Here is an 8,270-nt window from a genome sequence, read left to right as displayed (position 1 = left end):
GACATATCTTTGCTGATGGTGTCACCAGTGATGCAATTTTTCCCAAGGAGCCGTCAATTGGCTTGGTGTCGTGGCATTTCTGTATCCTCCTCCCTTCTGCTAGTGATGGTCTAAAATTTGGGGGCCAATGGCTATATGCTGGACCGGTAGTCAGTGACGGGTATGATCCAATTGCAGTGGTATCAACCTAAGACAGGAGGCTGACGCCTAAAGGTCAGTTTTCCGATGACGGGTAAGAACCATATGTTGAATTGGACAACCTACCAGGCACGGTCCTTAAGCCACATTGCTTGTTGTTTAATTAATCAGAAGGGGGGAGATGCTGGGAGCCATTAGCCAAGTAGGTATGACAATTTCCTTGCCAGCATACCCCATGTTGCTTAGTGGAAGGACTCGTGGAAATAGGACATTTTGCAGTGACATTGCATGTAGGTGACCTTGCTCAAGGACCAGGGCGGATCTGGGTTTAGGGTGTTCCCGGTTTAGGATAATCCGGGTTTAGGGCGTTCCCGGTTTAGGACATTCCAGGTTTAAGGTTATTCCTGCTGGGAATAGGGCGTATCCTGCTGCCTGAGTTCCCCTTGAGTTCTCACGGGATTCAGACAGTATTTTTTGGGAGACAGAACCCCAGTGGATGTGGATTTGGGCAGAGAACGTGGATTTCCCCGAGAACCTGTTTGTAGAGTGCCGGTGTGAGTTCGGGAATAAAGAGTTGCTGTTTGAATCTACAAGCTGTGTGGTGGCTCGTGATTTTGTGCCCAGCCAGACTGCGGCAGGTTGATTGTTTGTTAGTTTGCTTACTTGTTTTAATCTCAAAAAAACTTAAGATTTCATATACTCTGAGCTCTGATTATACATTCAAATGCTCACTTTTTACTCAGTAGATATTTAACATAGAGATTAAGACACAGGATATTTCTTAAATATAAGGTATAAAGAGTGTTATGAAATAAAGATAAACATCTTAGAAATAACAATAATGTTTAATATTGAAAATTTACCATTCCAAAGGCACTGTACTAAGCACTTTATACTAACTTAGTGCCGTAATAATCCCATGAAGGGGGTAGAATTATCATCCCAATTTTACAAAAGAGCAAACAGGCACAAAGGAAAAAAAAATCACTAGTATTCAAAATTTCTAACATTGGAATCTCACTTGAAAATGTCTTTAACCATCCCACGCAGAGGAGAAGAGCGGCACACCCATGGAGAAGGCCCCACCTTCCAACAGGTGGCTCCCGAGCCCACTTCCATCTTGGGACACTACAGCCACCATCATAGCCATCCCTGCATATGGTAGCTTCCACCTAGGGACATTGGACAAGGCCTGGAGGCAGCAGCCTGCCACAGTGCTCCAAACAGACCGCCCAACACCACCATACAGGCTGCTGTCTCAGTGCCATCTCTGAGAGCGATTGCCTCCATCTTGGGACAACTCCACCACCATCATGGATTATCTCCTCCACTGCCACTGCCATCTTTAGTTGGGGCATCTTCCATCTTAGGACACAAGCTAGGGTGGATGCCAACATCAAGGTAGCTACAGATTTGAAGCTGCCACCACCAACAACTAGGGAGTGATCGCTTCCATCTAGGGACAACAGCCAGTACCTGGGAGACTATCACCAAGGTCCCTGCAGGCTTGATTACACCAGAGGTATCCCTGCTAGCGAACTTCTTTTTATTTCTCTTTCATTTTCTCTATGATCTAATGCCTCTATAGTCTCACCTTCTACCTCATACACACCACATCCTACACCACCCCTGCCCTGTTCTTTGTCTACCATTAGAAACTGTAGACCCTTTGGAAAACCTACTGTTTGTATTATAGTTATTAATTTAACACATCATTTCTTTTGATTGTGACAAAACTTTAATCATCCAAATAGGAGCTATCTGGTTTAATGCTACATATTGTTTGCAGTGGGTATTGTTAATATTGATCTCCCCCTTAAAGGAGAGGTATTGGAAACCTGCAGGGACACTTATAAGTTTATATGGTAGAAACTGTAATAACTTAGATCCACACTGCTAGAGGAGAAGACACATGTATAACATGAAAAAACAAGGGAGGAAAGTGCCCCCAAACAAACCAACAGGCTACAATAATAGAATCCATTGAGAACACAGTAGAAGAGATGTCAGAGAAGGAGTTCAGAATGTACATAATTAAAACGGTCTATAAAGTAAAGAATGATATAAGAGAGCAAATACAGGCAATAAATAATCATTCCAATAAAGAGATAAAGAGAGCAAATACAGTTAGCAAAAGATTACTTCAAGAAAGAGGTAGAGATTCTGAAGAAAAACTAAACAGAAATACTTGAAATGAAGAAAATGACAAGCCAAATTAAAAATTCAATAGACTTGATCACTTGGAAGACAGAACCTCAGGCAATGAAGACAAAATATATAATCTTGAAAATAAAGTTGATCACACAGTGAGGATGGTATGTTAAGAAACCACAAACACACTCTCTAAAAATTATGGGATAACATGAAAAGACCAAATTTAAGTCTTATCAGGATAGAGGAAGGCACAGAGATACAAACCAGAGGAATGCACAATCTTTTCCATAAAATAATATCAGAAAATTTCTCAAACCTGAAGAATGAATTGGGAAATCAAATACAAGAGGCTTACAGGAAACCAAATATACAAAATTACAACAGATCCACACCAAGGCACATTATAATGAAAATGCCTAGCATACAGAATAAAGATAGAATTTTAAAAGCTGCAAGAGAAAAGTTCAGATTACATATACGGAGAAACCAATTTGGATCTCAGCAGATTTCTCAACCCAGACCCTCCAAGCTAGGAGGTCTGGAATAAGATATACCAAACTCTGAAAGAAAATAGATGCCAACCAAGAATCTTATATCCAGCAAAATTAAGCTTCGGATTTGATGATGAAATAAAAACCTTCCATTATAAACGAAAGTTAAAAGAATATACAAGAAAGCCTGCACTACAAAACATTCTCAGCAGAATATTTCACAAGGAGGAAATGGAAAAACAACAATGAAAATCAACAAAGGGAGAAACTACACTAAGTAAAAGCCAATCAAAGAAAAAATCAAATCAAGTAAAAAACCAAAAACAAACCAAAATGACTGAAAATATGAACCATACTTTAATAATAACCCTGAATGTTAATGGCCTAAATTCATCAATTAAAAGACATAGACTAGCAGATTGGATTTAAACAAAAAGACCCAACAATATGCTGCCTTTAAGAGACTCAACTGATAGGAAAAGACATCCACAGAGTAAAGGTAAAAGGATGGGGCAAAACATAACACTCACATGGACCATGTAAACAAGCAAGGGCATTCATCCTCATAACAGATAAAGTGGACTTCAAACCAAAGTTAGTCAGAAGGGACAAAGAAGGGCATTTCATACTGCTTAAGGAAATCATACATCAACAAGACCTAATAATTGTGAATATTTATGCCCCAAACAATAGAACATCTATGTATATCAAATAAACCCTTCTTAATTTCTTTTTTTTTATTAGTTACAACATGATAATACAATGATCTTGAAATATCATACATTTAAATCAAATAGGGTATACTTTCCCATTTTTCTGAGTGTACAGGTTGCAGAATCACATTGGTTATACAGACACGTATATACATACAGCAACACTAGTGTCCTTTTATTCTGCTGCCTTTCCTTTCCCCCCTTCCCCTCCCCTCCCCTCCCATCACTTCTCTCTACCCAATCTAATGTGACGCATTTCTTTCTTTTTTTTCCCCTCACATCATCATACATGTATTTTTCAAATAAATCAAAACACAATAACATTTGAGTGACATTAACATACCTCTCTCACAACTATGTAGATCTTCTGAACAAGGACTAAACAAAGAAACTATAGAACTCAATAATATAATCAATAATTTAGAGTTAGCAGATATATAGAATATTTCATCCATGAGTGGGCAAACACACTTTTTTCTCAGCAGCACATGAATCCTTCTCTAAAATATACCATATGATATGCCACAAAGCAAGTTTTAGCAAACACAAAAAAAGAATATATATATATAAAATTTACACACACACACACACACACACACACACACACACACACCTCTGCATTCTAATGGAATGAAGTTAGAAATCATGGAAAAAATAAAAAATAGAAGCTACTCCAACATCTGGAGACTAAATAATATGCTATTGAATGATAAATGGATAGCAGAAGACATTAGGGAGGACATAAAAAAATCTTAGAAGTAAATGAGAACTCTAATATAACGTATCAAAATCTCTGGAACATTATGAAGAAAAGTTCATTGCATTGAGCTGATTCATTAAAAGAATAAAATGTTAACTAGTAAATGACCTATCACATCATCTCAAAGCCCTAGAAAAAGAACAACAAATCAACACCAAAAGTAGCAAATGATAGGTAATGATTAAAATAAGGAATGAAATTGAAATAAAAGAAACAATTCAAAAAATTGACAAAGCAAAAAGCTGGTTCTTTTAAAAGATAGCCTATTCAATAAATGATGCTGGGAAAATGGTAAATACATATGCAACAAAATGAAAATAACCCTATGTACAAAACTCAACTCAAAGTGGATGAAGGATCTAGCAATTAGACCAGAGACCCTGTACCTAATAGAAGAAAATGTAGGCACAAATTTTCATCATGTCAGATTAGGTCCTGACTTCCTTAACAAGACTCCTAAAGCACAAGAAATAAAATCAAGAATTAATAAATGGGATGGATTCAAACTAAAAAGGTTCTTCTCAGCAAAAGAAACAATCAATAATGCGAAGAGAGAGCCTACAGAGTGGGAGAAAATCTTTACCACACACACATCAGAGAGAGCACTAATCTCCAAGAAAGATGAAGAACTCAAAATTACCAAAACAACAAACAACCCAATCAACAAATGGGCTAAGGAGCTGAACAGATACTTCTCAGAAGAAGATATACATTTGATCAACAAATATATGAAAAAATGTTCAACATCTATAGAAATTTGAGAAATGCAAATCAAAACTACTCTAACAGTTCATCTCACTCCAGTGAGAATGGCAGTTATCAAGAATACAAGCAACAATAAGTATTGGTGAGGATGTGAGGGAAAAAGCACATTCATTCATTGCTGGTAGAACTTCAAATTGATGCAACCATTCTGGAAAGCAGTATGAAGATTCCTCAGAAAAGTTGGAATGGAACCACCATTTTACCCAGCTATCCCACTTGTTGGTCTATACCAAAAGGACTTAAAATCAGCATACTATAGTAATGGAGCCACATCAATGTTTATTGCAGCTCAATTCATCATAGCTAAACAGTGAAACCAATCTAGATGTCCTTCAATAAATGAATGGATAAAGAAACTGTGGTACATATACACAATGAAATATTACTCAGCATTGAGAGAATAAAATTATGGCATTTGTGGGTAAATAAATGGAGTTGGAGAATATCATGCTAAGCAAAGTAAGCCAATCCCCAAAACCCAAAGTCCAAATATTTTCTTTGATAAATGGATGCTGATCCATAATGTGTGTATCAGGGAGAGGGATTGGTCAGAGGGGTGGCATGGGAAGAATGGAGGAATTTTGGATTGGGCAAAGGGGAGTGAGGGGAGGGGAGGAGGTATGGGATAGAAATGATGGTGGAATGAGACAGACATTACCCTAGGTACATCTATGATGGCAAAAATGATGTGATAATGAATTGTGTTCTACTAGAGAAATGAAAAGCTGTGCACCATTTGTGTACAATGTATTGAAATGATTCTGTTGTTATGTATAATTAGAACAAACAGAAGAAGAAAAAGAAACTAAAAAAGGTCTTTAACAAAATAGTAAAGGTAGAAGATAACTTAGGGATCATCTTCTTCATCATTTCTCCAACTGGGCTTTGTATGAAAAGATGTAGGAAAAACTGATCCCTGGTCAAATCAATTTAGAGGTCACTATAAATTACTGACTCTCTTGGTTAGTCACAATTCCTGAATTGTTTAAATTCTTTTACAAGTTCCTATCACCTCTAAACTTAAAGGTTTAGTAATTTTAAAAACTATGCAATATGCTCAACAGCATTTTTTTAAAAAAATGCTTTCAAATTAATAGTCCCCCTTAAATTTTATGTCTTTAGCCAACTTTTGTTTGTTCAAACTACCTTAAGCAAAGTTATTAATGGAATAGTTCAAGGGTCGGCATACCGTAGCTACTAGACAAAACCAAATTAATAAAAGTTTTCTTTGTGTGTGTGTGTGTGTATATGAAATGGTTGTAAAAAGGAGATGAGAGATGAGAGATGAGAGAGAGAGAGAGAGAGAGAGAGAGAGAGAGAGAGAGAGAGAGAGAGAGTGAGAAACACCCAGCAAAGCCCTGGAGTGATCCTGAAAAACCCAAAATATTTACTCAACTGGCTGGCTCTTAAAAAAAAATTTACTAACCCTTAGAATAATGAACCACTCTGAAATAACAGGTACAATTTAAGGAGGTTTTTACTTTCACAGTGTAAATGTAAAATTGTTTTCTCTGTTCCAATAGAGAACAATTAAGTGGCAAGTCAAATCAAATGTTTATTGGTGCAATTATGTGTACTTAGCTTTGGCAGGTACAAACATTATCTTCCAAATTTAGGCATGCAAGAAATAGGACTTATTTCTCTAATGGCTTCTGTTTCTCATTCCACTAAAGAAGCTGAAAATTAATGTCCATCAATTTGGGGTCTCCCTTTTCCTAGGGTTGAGCCTAATTTTGAGAGGACTTTGCTGATTATTAAGTACCAGCTGTTTACACTGGAAGACAGGCCCTCCTCCTGCTCCTGGATCACCCATCTGCCTCACTTTCCATCACAGCCCCTTCAGGCCTTTTCTCACCATTAGTTCCTTGCCACTGTTTAAGGCCATTACAGGCTCACTAAACAGAAGTCAGTTTCTGTCTGCTTGGATGATTTATTGCCTGTAAGTGGCTTAGCATTTGCTTAAGAGCCTGAGTTTTCCTCAGGAAGGTATCACTTCTCAGCCTCATTACATTCTATATAATACCTTTTATAGTATTTGTTACATTATGATTTTCTATTTCTGAATTTACTTGTCCTTTAGAAACACCTTGAAAATAGGCATTGTTTTGCTTTTCATTTCTGTGTCTCCAATTTATAGCATACTACATATTCAAACATTGGTTCACATGAATGCGCAACTAAATCCATTACAAGCTTTCAGAATTGATTATAGTTTTGTTAGCATTTGAGCTATTAGATACATCTGAAATAAATTTTCCTTAAATTACTCTTTTAGACTATTCTTCCCTTATATCAACAAAAATTGTGTGCATGCACACCTCTGTATATTTACTCTCTTTCTCCAGGTTTTCAAGACTTCAGGTAAATACAAAGTGGGACCAGACCAGTGAGGAGAGTGGATGTAATAAAGTTTGATTGCTTTTCATTAAATATTAGAACAAAGTACACAACAGAGTCTGGCACATCAAAGATATGTCATTGAAGAACTTTAAGGAAAAAAAATCATTTGCCCACAAATTTTGTCTGAGTCCTAGATACCCCAACTTGATATGCAAAAGAGGCAGCTCTGGGTGCCTCCTAATCACTGCTAGTGTTAGCTTTGTTGACTGCTCATCTGCTGCAAAATGTCTTCTATGAGTAATAGAAGACATTGCTTTACACATACATGAGAATCCCACTTTTACTTAGCTGAAGCAGATGTGAGTCTAGGGGAGAACTACATAGAGAAAACACTGGATCATATTAGCTTAAGTCTCCAGAAAAATGTCATCCCTAAGTTGTGGTTTAATATTTGTTTAATGACTTTATTCTAAGAAGAAAGTTTTTACATCCTCTGTGCAATCCTAGTTGAAGATTAGGGGTTGCTTCCTGACAACTTGCTAATGAGGGAAATAAGGCAACCTCCAAAATTCATTAAGGCAATGTGTGGGGGCAGGGAGGGAGAGAGAGACCTTCCTAGCAACAGGGTGTAGCTTAATTCGTATGTGCAAATCTAATGAAATTTGTCAGTTGAGATTTAATTAAATGCTGCTGGTATGCTTCTAGGTCTGTCCAGGGGAACAACTCAATATCAGGAACTTGGGCAATTTGGTAAACTTGGAGTTGATTCTTCTGATAATGGTGGATATTTATGAAGCATCACTCTAAAATGCCAGAAATGTCCCTCCCAAGGACGTATCTTGCATCACTCTAACTCCAAACTAATTAAGAAACCTTCCGATACGGTACGAGGAGAGGATGTGTTGTGCT

The sequence above is a fragment of the Marmota flaviventris genome, chromosome 6 (assembly GCF_047511675.1).
Source record: "Marmota flaviventris isolate mMarFla1 chromosome 6, mMarFla1.hap1, whole genome shotgun sequence".
NCBI classification, from domain to species: domain Eukaryota; kingdom Metazoa; phylum Chordata; class Mammalia; order Rodentia; family Sciuridae; genus Marmota; species Marmota flaviventris.
The sequence above is the reverse complement of the archived record's forward strand: the minus strand, read 5'-3'. Positions refer to the sequence as shown.